This window comes from Dendropsophus ebraccatus, chromosome 11 (assembly GCF_027789765.1).
Source record: "Dendropsophus ebraccatus isolate aDenEbr1 chromosome 11, aDenEbr1.pat, whole genome shotgun sequence".
NCBI lineage: Eukaryota > Metazoa > Chordata > Amphibia > Anura > Hylidae > Dendropsophus > Dendropsophus ebraccatus.
Window position 1 is genome coordinate 49240082 of NC_091464.1, and position 22060 is coordinate 49262141.

The 22060-nt window shown below is 48.3% G+C and overlaps 1 protein-coding gene across 1 annotated transcript in view; it reads right to left on the reverse strand.

Annotated features, from left to right (window-relative positions):
* Positions 1 to 20666, reverse strand: part of CRYBA1 (crystallin beta A1) — a 57443-nt gene extending 36777 nt beyond the window's left edge. The window contains exon 1 of the mRNA XM_069944823.1: positions 20622 to 20666. The gene's annotated coding sequence lies outside the window, so the exon portion shown is untranslated. The remainder of the gene's footprint in view (positions 1 to 20621) is intronic.
* Between the last annotated feature and the right edge of the window lie 1394 nt (positions 20667 to 22060).

The following is a 22060-nucleotide window of genomic DNA, read 5'->3' on the forward strand; positions in this document are numbered from 1 at the left end:
GAGATTAGGGACAGAGCTGCTGCTTCTCAGGGAGAGCGTCAGTGTAGGATTTAGTCAGTGGCGCCGCAATGATGAGGCGACCTGAGTCGTCTGCCTCAGGCGGCGCCACCAGCTGTTATCATGGGGGCGGCATTCAGTGGCGTAGCTACCACGGTCGCAGCGGTCGCCGCGACCGGGCCGCTACTGTACTGCCACTGTACTGCTCCCATCCCACTCCTTCTTGTGACCGCAAGCAATGTTTTGCCTGCGATCACAAGAGGAGGCTGGGACGGCCCCTGGCTGACTTGCGGGGCTGGGAGCATCTTGAGGGCAAAAAAACAGGTCCCGCGAAGCTCCGCCCCCTCCGCTGGAAGCCCCGCCCCCAGCCGCGGTAAGCCCGCCAGCGCGCCTGACAAGAAGACTAGAGGAACCATTCAGGTGAGTAAAGATTTTTTTGTTTTAAAGGGCATGATGGGGGTGTAGTGGTATGGTGGTGGAACAAGAGGATGATGGGGGGTATAGTGGTATGATGATGGAACAAGAGGATGATGGGGGGTATAGTGGTATGGTGGTGGAACAAGAGGATGATGGGGGGTATGGTGGTGGAACAAGAGGATGATGGGGGTGTAGTGGTATGATGATGATGATGATGATGGAACAAGAGGATGATGGGGGTGTAGTGGTATGGTGGTGGAACAAGAGGATGATGGGGGGTATAGTGGTATGGTGGTGGAACAAGAGGATGATGGGGGTGTAGTGGTATGATGATGATGATGGAACAAGAGGATGATGGGGGGTGTAGTGGTATGGTGGTGGAACAAGAGGATGATGGGGGGTGTAGTGGTATGGTGGTGGAACAAGAGGATGATGGGGGGTGTAGTGGTATGATGATGATGATGATGGAACAAGAGGATGATGGGGGGTGTAGTGGTATGATGATGATGATGGAACAAGAGGATGATGGGGGTGTAGTGGTATGATGGAACAAGAGGATGATGGGGGGTGTAGTGGTATGATGATGGAACAAGAGATTGATGGGGGTGTAGTGGTATGATGGAACAAGAGATTGATGGGGGTGTAGTGGTATGATGAAGGAACAAGAGGATGATGGGGGGTGTAGTGGTATGATGATGATGGAACAAGAGGATGATGGGGGGTGTAGTGGTATGATGATGATGATGATGGAACAAGAGGATGATGGGGTGTAGTGGTATGATGGTGGAACAAGAGGATGATGGGGGGTGTAGTGGTATGGTGGTGGAACAAGAGGATGATGGGGGTGTAGTGGTATGATGATGATGGAACAAGAGGATGATGGGGGGTGTAGTGGTATGATGATGATGGAACAAGAGGATGATGGGGGGTGTAGTGGTATGATGGAACAAGAGGATGATGGGGGGTGTAGTGGTATGATGATGATGATGGAACAAGAGGATGATGGGGGTGTAGTGGTATGATGATGGAACAAGAGGATGATGGGGGTGTAGTGGTATGATGATGAGGGTGTAGTGGTATGATGATTAAGGAACAAGAGGATGATGGGGGGGTGTAGTGGTATGATGATGAGGGTGTAGTGGTATGATGATTAAGGAACAAGAGGATGATGGGGGGTGTAGTGGTATGATGATGAGGGTGTAGTGGTATGATGATTAAGGAACAAGAGGATGATGAAGGGTGTAGTGGTATGATGATGAAAGGGCAGGAGGATGAAGGGGGTGGTAGTATTATGATGGAGGTGTTTGTAGTATGATTATGAAAGGGCAGGAGGATGAAAGGGGTAGTAGTATGATGATGGAGGGGCAGGAGGATGAAAGGGGTAGTAGTATGGTGATAAAGGGGCAGGAGGAGGGGACAACATGTGGGGCATCTGTAAGGGGGATAAAATGGGGGGCCATCTATATGGGGGATAACATGGGGGGCATCTATAAGAGGGACAACACAGGGGGCCATCTATAAGGGGGAAACATTGGGGGGCCATCTATAAGGTGGACTACATGGGGGGTGTATACAATAGGGCATGCACAGAGGGGGGCATGTACTTTAAGGGGGGTCACATAGTGTCAGGGCTACCTACTAAATGAGGGTGTAAAGGGGACAGTACAGATGTGCAGTTTTTAGAGAGATGATGGTGTCAGTGTGAGGAGCCTAATATGTCTGTCTGGCAGATTCTGTGGATTCGTGGCCCAGAGAAGTTCTCAAAATCGCCCACAACAGATGGAGAAGATGAAAAGGGAAGAACTCCGATCAGTGAAGACGTCCCCTGTGAGTCACTTGATATAACTGCACTGTAATGTATATGGTGTATAGATCCTGTGTACAGTGCGTCCACCTCTATATGACTGTATGAAGTGATATTGGTCTATGTACAGAGGATTATATTCAGTAGCAGTGGTGGTGTTAGTCACTATGAGGTGGTATTATTTGTTACTTGTTATCTGGTACTGTGTTTTATTGGATTTAGTATACTGGATTTGGTCAGTAACAATATGGTGGTGATGGTTGTGGTGTGGCGGTAATATTTCCCCTTGTGTACTGGTAATATTGGCAATATTGGTCTCAGTAAACAGGATTTGTTTAGTAACAGTATGGCGGTGATAATATTTCCTGTATACTGGTATTATTGGTAATATCAGTCTTGAGATATATATATATATATACCAATAGCATCGAGAAAGGGGGGGCCCAAGTTGACCTCTTGCACCAGGGCCCAAGAGACATTAGCTACGCCCCTAGGGGCGGCATTCAGTGGCAGATTATAATATGGGCGGTTCGGGCGGCCGCCCACATTATAATCCGCCACTGATTGTACCATGTACCAGAGACCCCCGCGCCCGGACAGCATCTGTAATTAGATGCTGGGAGCGGGGGAGACTGTATTCATAAGCGCCGCGGTGTAATGAATCAGCCACGCGGTGCTGTTACTACAGCGCGGCGCTTATGAATACAGTCTCCCCCGCTCCCAGCATCTAATTACAGATGCTGTCCGGGCTCGGGGGTCTCCGGTACCGGCATTCCACGGAACATGGGAATGCAGCCTTTAGTCCCCCGGCTGATGTGTGGCTGCCGGAGGTGTCCAATCCTGTCTCCGGCAGCACGCGCATCAGAGAGCTCCCTGTGCACTGGAAGTCACAGCCACAGGCGCACGGGGAGCTCTCTGATGCGCGCGCTGCCGGGGACAGGACGGGACACCCCGGGCAGCCGCACATCAGCCGGGACCAGACCAGAGAGGCTCGACGGGGGAACGGATGGCAGGTGAGTTGTGTGCTGTTTTTTGTTTTTGTTTTATCTGCTGTGCAGGGGGGGGACCATATATAAGGGAGAGGGAAGAGGGGGACCATCTATAAGGGAGGGGAAAGAGGGGGACCATCTATAAGGGAGGGGGGAAAGAGGGGGACCATCTATAAGGGGGGGGGAGAGAGGGACCATCTATAAGGGAGGGGGAGAGGGGGACCATCTATAAGGGGGGGGGAGAGGGGGACCATCTATAAGGGAGGGGAAAGAGGGGGACCATCTATAAGGGAGGGGGAGAGGGGGACCATCTATAAGGGAGGGGGAGAGGGGGACCATCTATAAGGGAGAGGGGACCATCTATAAGGGGGGGAAGAGGGGGTCCATCTATAAGGGAGGGGGAGAGGGGGACCATCTATAAGGGAGGGGGAGAGGGGGACCATCTATAAGGGGGGGGGGGAGAGGGGGACCATCTATAAGGGAGAGGGGACCATCTATAAGGGGGGGAAGAGGGGGTCCATCTATAAGGGGGGAAGAGGGGGACCATCTCCTAAAAGATCAGCACCCTCCTCTCCTGACATCCTCTGTGCTGCTGGGACTTCTCCTCTAGGATTAGCACCCTCCTCTCCTGACATCCTCTGTGCTGCTGGGACCTCTCCTATAGGATTAGCACCCTCCTCTCCTGACCTCCTCTGTGCTGCTGTGACCTCCCCTATAAGATCAGCCCCCTCCTCTCCTGACATCCTCTGTGCAGCAAGGGACCAAACATTATGTTTATTGTGGACAGCAGTTGGGGAGGGGGGGGCAGTAGTGGATTATAATGTGGGCGGATTGACCGGGGGGGGGGGGGGCGTCATCCTATAGTTCGCCTCGGGCAGCAGAGAGGCTAGAATCACCCCTGGATTTAGTGTTCCAGCAGGCAGGGAATACTAGCAATACAAACAAACAGACCTTTTCAGGGCTTCAAATCGTTTTTAATAGTATTACTACAGACTGCTGGCTGACTGATGACCACGATCTAACCAGCACACTGTGGTGATCGGCTGCTGGCAGAAAGGGGACATTAGGTGTTGCATACAGACCCCTAAGAAATGCTCAGTGTACTCTTTTTTTGATTTTGGGGCTGGTGGTGCTGCTGTACTACATTGTATTGCTGGGATTTGTAGTACACCTTTTTTTTAAACTTCAGGGGTATCACAGCGTGTATCTAGGTCCTGCCAGTACCAGATAGTACCGTACAGCCCCCCAAAACTAGTGGGTACTACATTGTATTGCTGGGATTTGTAGTACACCTGCATAGAACTTCACTGCTCATTGGAAGAGGGTGTCAGAGAGAGTGTATAGGTCCAGCCACTACCAGATTGTATCGCACAGCCCCCCAAAACTAGTGAGTACTACATTGTATTGCTGGGATTTGTAGTACACCTGCATAGAACTTCACTGCTCATTGAAAGGGGCTATCACAGAGTGTGTATAGGTGCAGCCACTACTGGATTGTATCCCACGGACCCTCAAAACTAGTGGGACCACAAGTATTTTTCCTGATTTCTGTATTTCATACGCAAGGCCTATCTAAGTTCACAACTGCTTGCACAGAGTAAAGGTAGTGTCACAGAGTGTGTATAGGTGCAGCCACTACTGGATTGTATCCCACAGCTACCAAGATTTTAGCAGCACACTGTGGTGATCGGCTGCTGGCAGAAAGGGGACAGCTGGTGTTGCATACAGACCCCTAAGAAGTCCTCAGTACTATTATATTATTATTATATAGTATATACCACCATCTTTCACAGGGCAATTAGCAGTGAGCTTTGATGTGACTGCAGTTATAAATGAAGAAATAAGAAAATATACAGAACAGGTCACACTAGTTTCTGGAGGTTGTCGTATACAATCTGTGGGTAACTGCAGCTATATAGTATATGCCACCATCTTTCACAGGGCAATTAGCAGCGACTCACCACTTCTCTCAAAAGCTGATTGGATTTTGAGTTTGACTTTGACTTGGAGGTGCTGGGCTGCCCTGCCCCTAGCGTGTTGTCAGAGCGGGTCTTCAGTGCAGCTGGTGGCATCATCAGTCACTAATAAGCGCACCCACCTGTCAACTGACAGTGCTGACAGGCTGACATTTATTAATTTTATTTTTTCTTTATTTCTTATTGAAGCCATATCCAAGCTCACTGCTATTTACCCTGTGTAATTAGTAGAGATGAGCGAACCGGGTTTTGGTTCGAGTCGATCCGAACCCGAACGTTTGGTATTTGATTAGCTGGGGCTGCAGAACTTGGATAAAGCTCTAAGGTTGTCTGGAAAACATGGATACAGCCAATGACTATATCCATGTTTTCCACATAGCCTTAGGGCTTTATCTAACTTCAGCAGCCACCGCTAATCAAATGCCGAAAGTTCGGGACCCGGATTGTCCATGCTCGAGGTTCGCTCATCTCTAGTAATTAGCAGTGAGCTTGGTTGCGTGTGACAAGGGGCTGAACCTTGTGGCGGCTCTGCAACTCGGCAGCCTCACACATGTACCATGTCATGTTACGGGTGTCCTCTGCCGTCCTTTCATCAGTACCTTCTATCTTCCTTGGATGTTGTAGTAGCCGTTTTGAAGGCAGGATTGACCAGACCTTTCACCAGTAGCTTCTTTCCTTCCTTGGATGTTGTTGTAGCCTTTTTGAAGGCAGGATTGACACAGGCTATCGCACTTGCCCTCTCCTAGAGATTCTTTAAAGGATTGAAAGTGTAGTCGTCATTCAAATTCTGGGGCCTCTTAAGAAGACTGTATTGTTATTCTTCGTCCCTACCTCCAAAGATATGCCTCTCATGCACAACTGCATGTGGGTGTGAGGCTAAATCTAGCCATAATCATTAGTAATAATTTTAATTGGATGATTGTATTGTCGATCTTGATCTGGGTCAGTGTTGTCAGGCTAAGTTTTTGGGTGGTCCATATGCTACCTGTGTTTGAATGGTTCCCTGTGTTCCCTTTTTGGAACCTCATGGCGGTTTCTGCCCCTTGGTACTCTTCTGTGTCAGGCCTAATTTTTGGGAGGTTCCACGCCTGCCTCATCTAAAGGCCGGTAATGGCATCTTTATGGTTTTTTTTTCTAATCTTCAATTTGAATTTTGAAATTAAATCGACTTCAATTCAAGTGCTATTTTGCAGGGCTGTCTGGTCATCTATTGTATCTCCAAGATACACGCCACTGTTCAAAGGAACAGACAGAGATAATGGTGGTTCCTAATTTAGCATCCTTGTGTTGTTCATTTCGTACCAGACAATCTGTGGATGTTGTTGTAGCCATTTTAAAGGCAGGATTGACCAGGTCTTTTTAATAGACAGGCAACCGCACTTGCCCTCTCTTAGAGACTCTTTAACCCCTTAAGGTCAAAGCCTATTTTCGTTTTTGCGCTTTTGCTTATTCCATTTTAAGTTTAAAAGTCCATAGCGCTTGAGTCCATAGCTAGAGACGTATATGAGCGCTTATTTTTTGCGAAACCAATTGTACTTTGCAATGACAGGCATTATTTTTCCATAACATATGCTGCGAAACCGGAAAAAAATCATTTGCGCTGTCAAATTGAAAAAAAAACCGAATTTGTTTTGATTTCGGTGAGTTTTGCATTTACGCCGTCCGTCCTATGGTAAAACTGACTTGTTATGCATGTTCCTCAAGTCGTTACGATTACTATGATATATAACATGTATAACTTATATTGTATCGGATGGCCTGTAAAAAATTCAAACCATTGTTAACAAATATACGTTCCTTAAAATCGCTCCATTCCCAGGCTTATAGCGCTTTTATCCTTTGGTCTATGGGGCTGTGTGAGGTGTCAGTTTTTGCGCCATGATGTGTTCTTTCTATCGGTACCTTAATTGCGCATATACGACTTTTTGGTCGCTTTTTATTACATTTTTTCTGGATTTGATGCGACCAAAAATGCGCAATTTTGCACTTTGGAATTTTTTTGCGCTGACGCCGTTTACCGTGCGAGATCAGGAATGTGATTAATTAATAGTTCGGGCGATTACGCGCGCGGCGATACTAAGTATGTTTATTTATTTATTAATTTATATTTATAAAATGGGAAAAAGGGGTGATTTGGACTTTTATTAGGGGAGGGGATTTTTTATTAATAAAAACACTTTTTTTTTTTTTTTTTTTTACTGTAACTAGAAGCCCCCCTGGGGGACTTGTATATAGACAGCACTGATCTCTCATAGAGATCAATGCTGTGTATATACACAGCAAAGATCGATTAGATCGGTCATAGATTACTATGGCCTGCTGCAGGCCATAGCAATCTATTGCCGAGCCGGGATCAGCGTCATTCCGACGCTGAGGCCCGGCACGGGCAGAAGAACGGATCTCCCCCCCGCGATCGCATCGCGGGGGGGAGATCCGTCCCACTAGACACCAGGGATGTGTTTACCTAAGCCTCTAAGTGCAGCTGTCAGGTTTGACAGCTGCACTTAGAGGCTTAATTAGCCGGCGCGGCAACGGGACCCGCGCCGGCTAATAGAGGCACTGCCCGGCTGCACGTGTCAGCCGGGATCAGCGCCGTTCAGAGCGCGGTCCCGGCGGGACCCCGCTCTGAACACCCCGAGCGGCACCATGACGGATTAAAGGATTGAAAGTGTATTCGTTCAAATTCTGGGGCCTCTTAAGAAGACTGTATTGTCATTCTTCATCCCTACCTCCAAAGAGATGCCTCTTACGCACAACTGCATGAGGGTGTGAGGCTAAATCTAGCCATAATCCGGCTATTTTAGTTTTAGGCACAGCAGCACTGCCGTGGGTAAGCGCCAACAGGCGGTGCTTAAACTGATGAACAGCACCTTCTACCTTCCTTGGATGTTTTAGCCGTTTTGAAGGCAGGATTGACCAGGCCTTTTACCTGTAGCTTCTTTCCTTCCTTGGATGTTGTAGTAGCCTTTTTGAAGGCAGGATTGACTAGGCCTTTCACCATTACCATCTACCTTCCTTAGATGATGTCTGCGAAGGAGCGGGACTGGTTGCCGGGGGCCCGCCGATCGCGCCCCCGCCAATCAGCCAACTATTTATTTTTTTGTCTAGCCGTGGCCGGGGCCTTACCAACCCCAGTTGAGAGGCATCAGGTGTACCCTTGATGGTGACTGACAGGTGGCCTAGCCAGTTAGCTGTAAGCACCCGGGTTCGTGTCCACTAAATATCCCAGCCCCTGGACTCACTCCAATTTTTGGGGAGGCTCACTTGCTTCCTCACTCACTTTTAATGGTTCTCTGTGTGCTCAATACCATGCTGTGTCTGGCCTAATTTTGGGGAGGCTCACTTGCTTCCTCACTCACTTTTAATGGTTCTCTGTGTGCTCAATGCCATGCAGTGTCTGGCCTAATTTTTAGGAGGCTTACTTGCTTCCTCACTCACTTTTAATGGTTGCTCTGGATAACCCCATTAAGTCTTCACCGTTTGGTAAGGGTTTTCCAGGTTACAGATTCACTTAAAGAAGACAATTTTTTGGTTAGAGTCTGAATAAAGGTATGATGTATAGAGATGAGCAAACCTGCCGGATTTCTGATTGGTAGCATAGGCTGTATCCACCCGCTGCACGGAGCCGGCAGATAGCGGGAGTCAGATGCCGAGATTTCTGGTTCGTACGAACCAGAAATCTGGCAGGTTCGCTCATCTCTAATGATGTAGCTTGTTCCTTGAGTAAGAAAGATGTCTTACAGACAAACTGACCTAAACTGCTTTGTTACTGATTTCTATAGGTGCAATGAATGTATCTGATGTGGGATTGGATATTTTCAATCTTGGTCTCCAAAATCTCATTGAAAAGGCTCATTGACAAGGATATGTCAAAAGTTTTGATTGGCCGGGGTTTCACTGCTGAGATTCCCACTGATCAGAAGAAAGAGTCAGGAGAAGTGTTTTTAGTCCTGATGACTCCATTATAAGTGTAAGGGCAGAGGATTGATAGTGAGGAAGTGAATAAGATGTAAAAAATAACCAATGTCCAAACCTACACATGATATCTAGAATACTACAGCTGTTATCTCACTATACACAGTATATCCTTTACATAATGTTAGATATATTTTGCCTCTTTCCTTATAGGATAGTTGCAATCATTTCCTGGCTGCTGTACTTTATGCAAGGATCCTGAATGTGATTAAAACCCAGACCATGATGTCATCAACATAGCAGCAACAGTAAGCCTATAAATAATAGAACATCTTAGAAAACTAGTTATTAGCTGCACTATATTGATTATAATAAGCTAAGGCCTGTATACACAGAAAATACAGGAGATGAGCAGTTTTCATTCGTAGATTTAATTGTATAGCTAAAGTGTTACGGCCGCGGCGGCGTCCCGCGTTCCGGGCCGCCGCCGCGACCGCTACCTGCCCTATGCAGCAGCCGGTGTCCATAGTCGGGGACCCGGCGCTGCTGTCACCTCGGCCCCGGGGGGCGCCTCACCTCTCCACGCTCCTGTCTCCCGCTGTGCCGGCCGGCGCGCGCGTCCCCGCCTCCTAGGGCGCGCGCGCGCCGGCTGTCTCAGATTTAAAGGGGCAGTGCGCTCCTAATTGGTAGTTGCACCCAATCACTCCCCTATAAATCCCAGCATGCCCTGTCCTTAGGGTTGGAGCCTCTACATGCTTTCCATAGCGTTTGGCCCAGCCCCCTGTTGTTCCTGAGTCCTATCTGTTACCTGGTCCCAGTCCCTGTTCCTGAGTCCTATCCGTTACCCGGTCCCTAGTCCCTGTTCCTGGTTCCTGTTTCCCTGTCACTCCACCTGTTCCTGCGTTCAGCCTGTCACGTGCGCTCTCACCTGCAGACCTTTGCCAGTGCCATCTCCTGCCTACTGCTCCTGCCACGCCTCGCCTGCCGACACCAGCAACCAAGCCAGGGGTAGCGACCTGGGGGTCGCCTGCCGCAGCAAGTCCATCCCGCCTTGCGGCGGGCTCTGGTGAAAACCAGCGGCCCCTTAGACTCCGCTCCCTGGTGAGGTTTGTGCCATCGCTGGTGCCGGTCCAGTGGATCCACTACTCCAGGCGTTACAGTAGGCTCCAACCATGGATCCCGGCGAGGTGCCAGATCTCCGTGACGTCGCCAGAGTGGTCGCGCAACAGGCTCAACAAATCCAGAAACAGTCACAGCAGATCCAGCAACTCACTGCCGCCTTACAGCAGCAGACTACTGCCCAGCGCACACCATCTCCTGACGCTGCTTCTTCACTCCGACTGGCTCTCCCAAGCAAGTACTCTGGGGACTCTAAGTTGTGCAGAGGATTCCTGACTCAGTGCACCATGCACATTGAACTTTTGAGTAGTCAGTTTTCCACCGAGCGCTCTAAAGTGGCTTTCATCATCAGCCTATTAGAAGGTAGAGCCCTGGCCTGGGCCACGCCACTGTGGGACCGTGATGATCCAGTTGCTGCCAATCTCCGGGCCTTCCTATTTGAGTTTCGCTCCGTCTTTGAGGAACCTGCCCGTGCTTCTTCAGCCGAGACTGCTCTCCTCAATCTCTCTCAAGGCAGCTCCTCTGTTGGTGACTACGCCATCCAGTTCCGCACCCTGGCAGCCGAATTGGACTGGAACGAGGCCGCCCTATTGGCCACCTTCAAGAAGGGCCTGTCTAGTCGTGTGAGAGACGTGCTCGCTGCCCGAGACCTGCCTACCTCCCTGAACGAACTCATTCTACTGGCCACCCGAGTTGATACTCGTTTTTCGGAGAGGGAGGAGGAGGTTCGGCATGAACATTTACTAACCCGTTCCCGTCGCCATCCCCAGCTGGCGCCAGTTTTCCAGAATCCTGACCTTTCGATGTCCCAACCCTCTCCTGAGATTCCTATGCAGGTGGAACGGGCTCACCTGACGCCTGATGAAAGAATCCGGCGCCTGGAGCAGAATCTCTGTCTCTATTGCGGTGGTTCCGATCACTTCCGGCTGGGATGTCCCCTACGTCCCCAAACATCCGGAAAATGCTCGCACCTAGGTCCGGTGGGACAGGTGTCCCTAGGTGTAAATGCCACCATTCCAAGTCTGTCTATGCCAGTTTCCATCCGGACTCCCTCAGGACAAAATCATCTGACTACTGCCTTCCTCGATTCTGGGTCAGCAGGCAGTTTTATTGCGGCAACATTGGTCCAAAGATGGCGGCTACCCGTGACCCGACTAGCCAGGCCCCTGACTATCTCCTCGGTCACGGGCGAAATTCTTACCGACCGTGTGTACTACCAGACCGCATCTTTAGTCCTCCAGGTGGGTCCTTCACATCAAGAAGAGATATCCTTCTACGTTCTGCCCCATTCTTCCCCCGCGGTCCTCCTGGGACTCCCGTGGCTACAAGAACATGCCCCTCAGCTGGACTGGAGAACCGGGGAGATTCTCAGTTGGGGTCAGGACTGTTCCCACCAGTGTCTCAAGTCACCTCAGACCAAGTGTATTTTGTCATTTCCTGTCCCGGCCAAGCCTCTATCCGGCCTACCGGCAGAAGACCAAGACTCGGCGGATGCCTTCTCTGCCGAGGTGTACCCTCTCCCCGTACCCAAGACTAAGGTCGTGTCCTCTCACCACCGGAAGAACTTACAGAAGGTCCCTTGCCACGTTATACCGCCTGATCGCCTAGTACCAGTCGTCACCTCCACTCTTCAGAGAGTACCCCCCGGAAAGACTCATGTTCACCCTGCGCTTCGAAGAGGTATTTTGAACTGGGGACATTCCTCGTTGGAGGCCGGGCACCCGGGAGTCCGTAAGACCGGCCAACGGATCTCTCGCCACTACTGGTGGCCCAGCCTATCCCAAGATGTCAAAGACTTTGTGGCTTCCTGTGCCATTTGCAGGCAAGAAAGAGGGGGAGGCCAAAGGGGGGGGGTACTGTTACGGCCGCGGCGGCGTCCCGCGTTCCGGGCCGCCGCCGCGACCGCTACCTGCCCTATGCAGCAGCCGGTGTCCATAGTCGGGGACCCGGCGCTGCTGTCACCTCGGCCCCGGGGGGCGCCTCACCTCTCCACGCTCCTGTCTCCCGCTGTGCCGGCCGGCGCGCGCGTCCCCGCCTCCTAGGGCGCGCGCGCGCCGGCTGTCTCAGATTTAAAGGGGCAGTGCGCTCCTAATTGGTAGTTGCACCCAATCACTCCCCTATAAATCCCAGCATGCCCTGTCCTTAGGGTTGGAGCCTCTACATGCTTTCCATAGCGTTTGGCCCAGCCCCCTGTTGTTCCTGAGTCCTATCTGTTACCTGGTCCCAGTCCCTGTTCCTGAGTCCTATCCGTTACCCGGTCCCTAGTCCCTGTTCCTGGTTCCTGTTTCCCTGTCACTCCACCTGTTCCTGCGTTCAGCCTGTCACGTGCGCTCTCACCTGCAGACCTTTGCCAGTGCCATCTCCTGCCTACTGCTCCTGCCACGCCTCGCCTGCCGACACCAGCAACCAAGCCAGGGGTAGCGACCTGGGGGTCGCCTGCCGCAGCAAGTCCATCCCGCCTTGCGGCGGGCTCTGGTGAAAACCAGCGGCCCCTTAGACTCCGCTCCCTGGTGAGGTTTGTGCCATCGCTGGTGCCGGTCCAGTGGATCCACTACTCCAGGCGTTACATAAAGCAATTAAGAATGGGAGGTGAGGGGTTAAAGGAGAAGTCCAGCAAAAATTTTGTTTAAGTATTGTATTGCCCCCCAAAAGTTATACAAATCACCAATATACACTTATTACAGGAAATGCACATAAAGTACTTTTTTCCCTGCACTTACTACTGCATCAAGGCCTGACAGTCTTCCGGTATACTTCTCTTATACCAGATGTTCAGTGACGGCTGATGCTTATCCTCCCTGTGGATTAGGTGGATTAGGACAGAATAGAGATAGAAGCCACTTCCTGTAATTTTTATTCATAACTTTAACCTGTAGCGTCTTATTAAATTCTAAAATAACCTTGATGTATCCTGTGTGTCCGCATACTTTTTTAACCTTGTATATTCGCTTTTTTTTCCTGAAGAGGAAAATTGGACAAGCCTCATAGGTTTTTCACTAGAAAAAGTCCACAAGACATTGCCAGATCTGTCACATAAGGGTGCCTTTACACAGAGAGATTTATCTGACAGATTTTTGAAGCCAAAGCCAGGAATGAATTTGAAAAAAGGAGAAATCTCAGTCTGTCCTTTATGACCTGATCCCTGTATATAGTCTGTTCCTGGCTTTGGCTTCTACAATATGTCAGATAAATCTCTCTTTGTAAAGGCACCTGTCAGGGAGTCCTGGGGTCCGGGAAGATGGCAATCCCTTCTCTCGACCCGCAACCCCTGTCTCTACCTGCTTGCCCCCTTAGGCTAAACCCTAGGGCAGCAACTGGGCGACAGTCCTTAGCCTAACTAGGGATACAGGGAAGTAAACAGAACACACAGACAGGTATTTACAAACAGGTCAGGCAGTCCGAGTCAGCAACAGGAGGGAACGTCAAAATCCAAATCGGAAAGCAATGGGTTAACAGAGTCCAGTCCAAGGTCAAGCACAGGAGGTAACGCAGTACAAAAGGATTAGGATTAGGCAGAGGCAAAGTCCAAGTCGGAGTCACAAATACAGGCAGCACAAGAGACGTGCTGGTGTAGCTGGAGACCAAACCTACACTGGAAACTACAGGGTGTAAATGACCAGCTTAAATGCTACCAGAGCTCCTGCCCCTGATAGGAGCAAGGAGTCTGCACAAGCCAAAAAGACAGAAATGGCTGCACATCGCACCCATGGCTGACACGAAAGCTTATTCAGCTACATTTAAAACCAACATCAGAAGTTAGTATATAATTTGGCCAAACCATATTGCCTCACGTGTCTCATGTACCACGTGCAGGTCTTCTGATACACATGAGTCCCTAACCAAAAAACATTACTGTGCCGGTCAGCGACCACAATCCCCGCAAAGCGTGCGCAAGCAGAGAAGGGGGGCCACAGAATGGCCCTGCAACCCCATTGTCAAAGGACCAGACCCTAAAGGGCCCCCCCCAGACCCCGCAGGCGCCACCGGCGGAAAAAGTGGACGCCAAGCAACACAAGTGTGAACAAGCTCTTACCTCTCTCCATTCCTCTGCAGGTACAATGGGAGAATACTAGGAGATCCTCCCCTTATGTACACAGGTGCTTCCTGCTAATTTGGATCACATGGATCTTACAAAGTACGAGTGCTAGCCACAATGAAAAAAGGGACAGAATACATAAAATATGCACAAGCCAAAAAGACAGAAATGGCTGCACATCGCACCCATGGATGACACGAAAGCTTATTCAGCTACATTTAAAACCAACATCAGAAGTTAGTATATAATTTGGCTAAACCATATTGCCTCATGTACCACGTGCAGGTCTTCTGATACACGAGTCCCTAACCAAAAAACATCACTGTGCCGAGCAAGGAGTCTGACAGCAGCATGAGACACCAATAGCAGCCAGGGAGCCCTCCCCTGTACTCAGACAGGAGCAAGCCTCAGGAGCAATTGCAGCACCTGAAGGCTTAACCCCACGAGCACCAGAGAGGAGTCAGGAGAAGCATGAAGCCGGGTGTCGGCTCCCTGTCAGCATAGTATGAAGTGTGTGAATCAGGTCAAAGGGATAGGGCGTCGGCTGGTTCTTCCATCCGAATTCACACACAGGGAACGAACTCTAACAGCACCTCACTGGTTCTCAGTAGATTCCATGAATTTACAGGTTCCACTAAGACATCTATAGTGCTGCTCTCCCCTCGTATGTTGTTGATCGCATCTTTTGAGCTGAGTCAAAAACCATTGTAAATCGTTCTCAATCTTACAGTGTAAACACTCATCATTCACAGTATATAGATACGAATGCAATTACGATAATTTGCAATATATATACAGACATAATTATGATCATTTACAGTATACAGTGGTGCCTTAGATTACGAGCATAATTCGTTCCGGGATTATGCTTGTAATCTAAATCCACTCTTAAAGCAAAGCAAATTTTCCCATAAGAAATCACTGAAATGCAGACAATTGGTTCCACACCCCAAAAATAAGGATTGGAGATTGGAGATAGCAGGAATGGAGAGGATGGGAAACGTGAGGGATGATAGAGACTGCAGGGAGCATGAAGGAATGATCAGGGCAGATGTGAGCACAGTAAGGCAGCGCTCTCTGTCCGGGGGATAAAGGGGTTACAGCTATAAGGAGATTACCTAAACAGGCCTGTCCCCTGATGCAAGCACCAGCCTGAAGTGGATCTGCTATGATTTGGAAGGTGGAGGAGACTTCCTGGGTCAGAGTACAGGGCTGTAGACCATGCTATACAGACCATACCCTTCTCCCACTTGCCCTTCCACCCAGTAAAGAGAGCTCTTAAACCAAAGCATTGCTCTTAAACCAAATCACAATTTTGAAAAACTGTGAGCTCTTCTTGTAAGGCCGGGTTTACATATGTCCGGCGGTGCGGCGGCGTTTCCCTCCGGCGCAGGAGAAAAGCGCCGGAGGGAAACGCATCTTTGAACTGATCCCATTGTTTTCAATGGGATCGTTCAAAATGTGCGGCGGTGAACTAGTGGCCGCCGCATCGCCGGACCGTCGGTGCGTTAGGACGCATCTTGCAGCGTCCTGGCGGACCGCCGCTCCGGTTATGCGGCGCCGCACCAATTCAATCGAATAGAGCGCCGGATGCCTCGCCGGGCAGGACGCATGCCGTTCGGCTCTGGCATCCGGCGTTCAGGCAAGTAGTAGCACAAAATAAACATATATCTCCCCCTGTGTGCTCTCCCCCTCCCCTATAGTCCCCCCTTGGTCCCCCAGTAGTATATCACCCCCCCTGTTTCTCCTCCAGTAGTATATAGCCCCCCTGTTGCCCCCCCAGTAATATTTAGCTTCCCTGTGTGCTCTCCCCCAATTAGTATACAGCATTGCTGTGCGCTCTCCCCCAATAGTATATAGCCCCCCATGTGCGCTCTCCCCCTCCCATATAGCCCCCCTGTGCGCTCTCCCCTTGTAGTATATAGCCCCCCTGTGAGCTCCCCCAATTAGTATATAGCCCCCGTGCGCTCCCCCGCAAATCCCATTGAAAATGACAGGAAAACATACTGGGGAAAAAAATGTCAACTGATGAGCGCAACTTGTGACAACTGATGGCAACTGATGGAAACTGATGGCAACTGATGGTTTTTAATGAAAAGACGGATAGAAAAACTGATCACAACTGATGCATTTTTGGCATCAGTTGTGACATCAGTTGTGGTCAGTTTTTAGGCAAAAAACGCAACTGATGCCAACTTATATATGTAAACCCAGCCTAAAAGGCTCTTAAATAGAGATGAGCAAACCGGGTTCGGGTTCCAGTCCATCCGAACCAGAACGTTCGGCATTTGATTAGCTGGGGCTGCTGAACTTGGATAAAGCTCTAAGGTTGTCTGGAAAACATGGATACAGCCAATGACTATATCCATGTTTTCCACATAGCCTTAGGGCTTTATCCAACTTCAGCAGCCACCGCTAATCAAATGCCTGAACGATCGGGTTCTGATGGACTCGAGCATGCTCCAGGTTCGCTCATCTCTACTCTTAAACCAAGTTACTCTTAAACCAAAGTACCACTGTATATACAAACACAATTACAATCATTCACATTATATAGATATGAATACAATTACGATCATTCACAGTATATATGCAAACACAATTACGACCATATTTACAATTGTAATTACTATCACATTAACGAATTTTTATAGTGATTTATCCTCTTGTTTAAACGCCTATTGTTTAAAAGAAAAAAATCATCGCTTATCGTTCGATAAACAAGCGATGAAGCGATTTATCTGTACGTGTACAAGGACCCTACATGGACTTTATTGTATGCTTGAAAGGCCCCTGAGGGTTAACGTATCACACATCTGGTTATGCAATAAAGCATTTGAAGATTGTTTGCAATACGTTGGATGCTGTTGGAGTTGTCTGGATATTACAGGGACATGTCAAAAGTTTTTTATTGGTCAGGGCCTGGGTATTCAGATCTTTACTGATTATTAGAACAAGCTGAAAGAAGTACGCAACTGTGCACTTCATTGCTCTGCTCACTGCAATCTCAAGGTTCACTAGACAGGCTCCACACACTTAATAGCAGCAAGCTGTAGAGTAAAGAGTACAGTTGTGTGCTTCTCTCTATTCATTCTAGCGATCGGTGGGGACCCCAAAATGTTTCAGATGTCTGTGATATGTTGAAAGTTTTTTTTTTAAAGAAGTATTCCCATCTGAAAAAGTTATCCCCTATTCACAGAACAGGGGCCCCAGTGTCCTATTAGAATGGAGCAGTAGGTCTCATATGTGCACTGCTGCTGCATTCTTTCTCTATGGGTACTAAGGAAACAGGTGAGGACATTGTTTGGTTGTTTAGGTAGTTCCTATAAAAATGAGGGGTGTCACGGCTTACATGCATGACCTGTCCTTCCATTCTAATGGGATACTGGGGTCCCCATTCTTAAAGGGGGCCAACAAGGGGTTGGGGAAACATAATAAAAGAATCTATACTTACCTGTTCCCGTTCCCCCACAGTGCAGCGCAACCAGCTCACTAATCTCCACCAGGCTCCAGTTTCTCCTGACTTCTTGCATCGTCACATCCCAGCAGGAAGTACCCGCTCAGCCAGTCAGTGACTGCACCGGTGTCCTACCCCATAGGGGTGGGACATGACATTGCAGAAGTGGGAGCTGCAGGAGTCCGGCATGGGTCTGTGAGCGGTGATGCTGCACTGTGGGGGCTTGGGGACAGGTCAGTATAGATTCTTTCTTATGTTTCACCACCCCCTCACGGCCCTGGATTTTTACATTTCCTGACAGTTCTCCTTTAAGACTGTGGGGGACCTCCACAAGCAGTAATCCAGTACTCCCTATGTAAGAGACTGAACAAAGCATCAAATCTGCTTGTATCCCTATAGTGCTCCTAAAAATGAAAGCTGTGTGTTTCTTTTAAAGAGTTTTACAAAACTGCTAGAGCTATGTCACAGAACAGTAATAACAAGCATAGGATGGTCACAGTTTATATAATGAAGGTAATAAGATTTCTGGTAATAATAAACACTGACATTTTCTATGGTAGAGCTGTCACTAGACCCCTAGGCCCTAAGGCCCAGGTACGAGTGTGCATCTCCCTATAGCTATGCCCTTTGACTGGTACATTGTTACTTATGGAAGTAAACATTCAGATGACTGGTAGTTTAGAAGGTCAGCAATGAGAAAGCATTAAAGTGGCTGGTATACACAAGCCTAGGTCAAGGTCAGAGGGGCAGAATCAGGAAACAGGTCAGAAAACAACTTAAAAACTGACTGCTTCCCTGATTTACTTCTCAAAAGTTAACCTGCTTTACTTCTTTATGGTGCGTTCACACCTACAGGATCTGCAGCTGATTTTCTGCAGCAGATTTCATTTAAATAACTTAACACAGCATCAAATCTGCTGCAGATCTCCTGCAGATCGTGTAGGTGTGAACGCACCCTTAGGGTATATTCACACGGGCGGGCTCGCAGCGAGATTCTCGCTGCGAGCCCGGCAGGTCCTGGCAGTTCCCATACACTACATACTTGCTGCGGTCTAAACGACCGCAGCGAGTATGTAATTATACCGCCCTTAACCCCTTCTGCTCCCGCCCGGCTCCCCCGCTGTAAGCATACTTTACCTGTCCTTGCTGCACGGGTCCGGCGTCCTGCTCTCCTGTCCGGCCAATCAGTGTGTTGCCCAGCCGCAGCCACTGATTGGCCAGACGGGAGAGCAGGACGCCGGACCCGTGCAGCAAGGACAGGTAATGTATGCTGCTTACAGCGGGGGAGCCGGGCGGGAGCAGAAGGGGTTAAGGGCGGTATAATTACATACTCGCTGCGGTCGTTTAGACCGCAGCAAGTATGTAGTGTATGGGAACTGCCAGGACCTGCCGGGCTCGCAGCGAGATTCTCGCTGCGAGCCCGTCCGTGTGAATATACCCCTAAAGGTAACCTGTCAGATGTAATGCATGTTCGAAACTGCTGACACTGTTAGATAGCTGTTAGGACAAGGAGACTTATTGGACCTTTCATATATCCCCTGTGCTTCCAGGATGTAGAAAATACTTTTATTCTCAGGTACAAGGAGTCAAAGAGGCTTTCCCATGCTGCTGAATAGCTGCCAGCTAGAATGCCTCCTCTCTCCCTCATCCCTGCTTGATTGACACCTGGAAGCTGAGTCCCAAGCAGGGTTAGGGATAGGAGGGGGATTAAGGAGGGGTTACAGCTTGCTGCCCTTCAGGAGCTCAGGAAAGCCTCTTTGACTCTTTGTACTATAGAATAAAAGCATTTGTTTACAGCCATTTTTGAGTCTAATTTACCCAACTTGGCATAATTCCCAAATCATGGAGCCATGCCTCACTTGCTATTTACTATGTGCTTTATTACTTCCCTCGGTTACGTGTTCATGTACATCTCTGTACTGATTTGATCTGTGTATCTTACATGTACATTGGAGTACCATGAGTGGTCATGTTATTTGGCTGCAGATCTCATCTATTTTATGTACAATGTTTTGTAATGTATCAAAGGTAGCTTTTAATAAAGTAAAAATATATAAATAGATAAAATCTATGTTCTGGAAGCGCAGCTGCAATATAAAAGGTACAATGTGTCTCCTTGACCTAACAGCTATCTAACAGTGTCAGCAGTTTGAAACATGCATAGCCGCTGACAGATTCCCTTTGAGTACATGATCCCACCTGAGACCCGTTAAAAGACCAGGTTCCCATACCCAGCCCAGCTTCACTATTCTTCCACAACCCCACAGTCAGCATAAGGACCTCTGTTCTCATGATTGGTGGGGAATCAATGTACCCCCCCCCCCCCACACACACACACACACACACTGATCTGGCAGTTATCTTGTGAATGGATGAAGATAAGTTGTAATGGTAAAATCACAACAAACCCTTCAAATGATGCAATGTCAATATACATACACTAACATTTTCCAGAGCATTGAACATCTGTCATAGACATTATATTACCAGCAAACAAATATCTAATGGATATGAACTAATGCCTAACATATTGAGTCTATATTTATCCAATTTTTTATTTTTATTATTTGACAACTAAATGAGTTAGTGCCCTTTAGTATAATATGTCTGTGTACAATGATGAAGTACCTGCCCCTTAGATTCAGTGTTAAGCCTGGGGCAAATAACGCAACCACTTCTTCTCTTTGCCTTTTTCTGGCATGTTCTGTTGTGCTGAGTTGCAGAATAGCTGCAAAAGAGGTAATGACCCCATGTCACACTTGTGTCTTTGTCACTCACTGTAAATTAAACCTTTTTGTCCTCCGATGGTGTACAATGAGCGTGTGTGCTAAACAATTTGGATGTGTGCTGTCAGCCTATTCTCCAAACAGTGGCCTAAAGAGACAGTGCAGCGTACCCAGACTGATCTAACCTGGAGCCTCACGATGTGACTGTCACCTATGAGATCCTTCTATTTACAGGACACGCACAATACGGTAAGTCTGTGACACTTATCACCCTTCAGCAGTTTTTTTGCCACTTCCTTTCCTGTACAAGGGGGAAACCTAGGAAACTTACAGAGAGAAAAGAGAGAGAATCAATGCAATGCCCATAAGAGAACTCAGTGTCTAAATAGTATACATTTTATTCTACATTTTTATAGTAACAGGAGTAATAATAACTGAAAGCAATACCCATCATATACATTTAGCATAGGGTGTTCAAATTTCCCAAATTTTTATATATGGTAGACATTTAATAGTTTCTAGTCTGGAGAAAAGGAATGTAAGTTAGTTTTTTTGTCAGTATTACTGCTAGACCCTCCATTAAAGACTATAGCCTTTAGCAGGTTTCTATTATTACATTATACTTACTTTGGTGTAGTTTTTTTTATAAAAGGTTATAAAGTTTTTCTTCTTAAGCCTGCATGTTTATCACAATACAAGTTGTATTGTTCCAATTACACTAAAATCCATGAGAGAAGTTGCATAACAACTTAAAATATGTTTTAGGCTATGCTCACACAATATTGGTTTGTGGCCATATTTCACCACAGTTTTGGACGGACATAATTTTAAGCTAAAATATGGCCGTATTTTAATAACACAGAGGGGGACATTTAAAAAGTGTCCGCCCGAGGCGTATGCCAGGGAGAAGGTGCCAATTCGCCCCTTCTCCCTGGCGTACGCCCCCCGCATGCCCCGCTCACCCTATGGGCGGGCTGGGGGAGCTTTGGGGGCATGGCGAGATGGGGAGGAGGTGGGCCTCATTCATCATGATTTACGCCTGCTGGCAGGCGTAAATATTGATCCGCAGGTTTGGGCGCCCAGCCGGACAGATTCACTAAGAGGCGTGCGCCTAATATAAGATTGGCATCTTCATAAATCCCCCCCAGAGTATTTTGGCCAACATGTGATGGCTGTCCAAAACTATGGCCTAAAAACTATGTTGTGAGAACATAGCCTCAAGATGATTTATGATCAAATGAAATGTCACCATAAGGCTATGTTCACACATTGTATTTGTCCAGTGTTTCTGTTACTATTTTTGGTCAGTATTTGTAGCCAAAATCAGGAGCAGAACCCGACAGAGATAAACTATAATAGAAAGATTTGCATAGTTTATGTTTTCAACCCACTCCTGGTTTGGTTTGAAAAAATACTGTGCAAAATACTGTGTGTGAACATAATCTAAGTAGAGCAAATAAGCACAATGCAATAATAAAAAATGTATTCAAAAGAGCCCATATCCTGTAAGAAGGTTTCCATTCCCCCCAATCAGGGCCGGACTGGCCATAGGGCACTTCTCACAAATACCAGAAGGGCCGGTGGCCTCCAGGGGCCGGTCCCGTGCTCCTCCTGACCCGGCGAT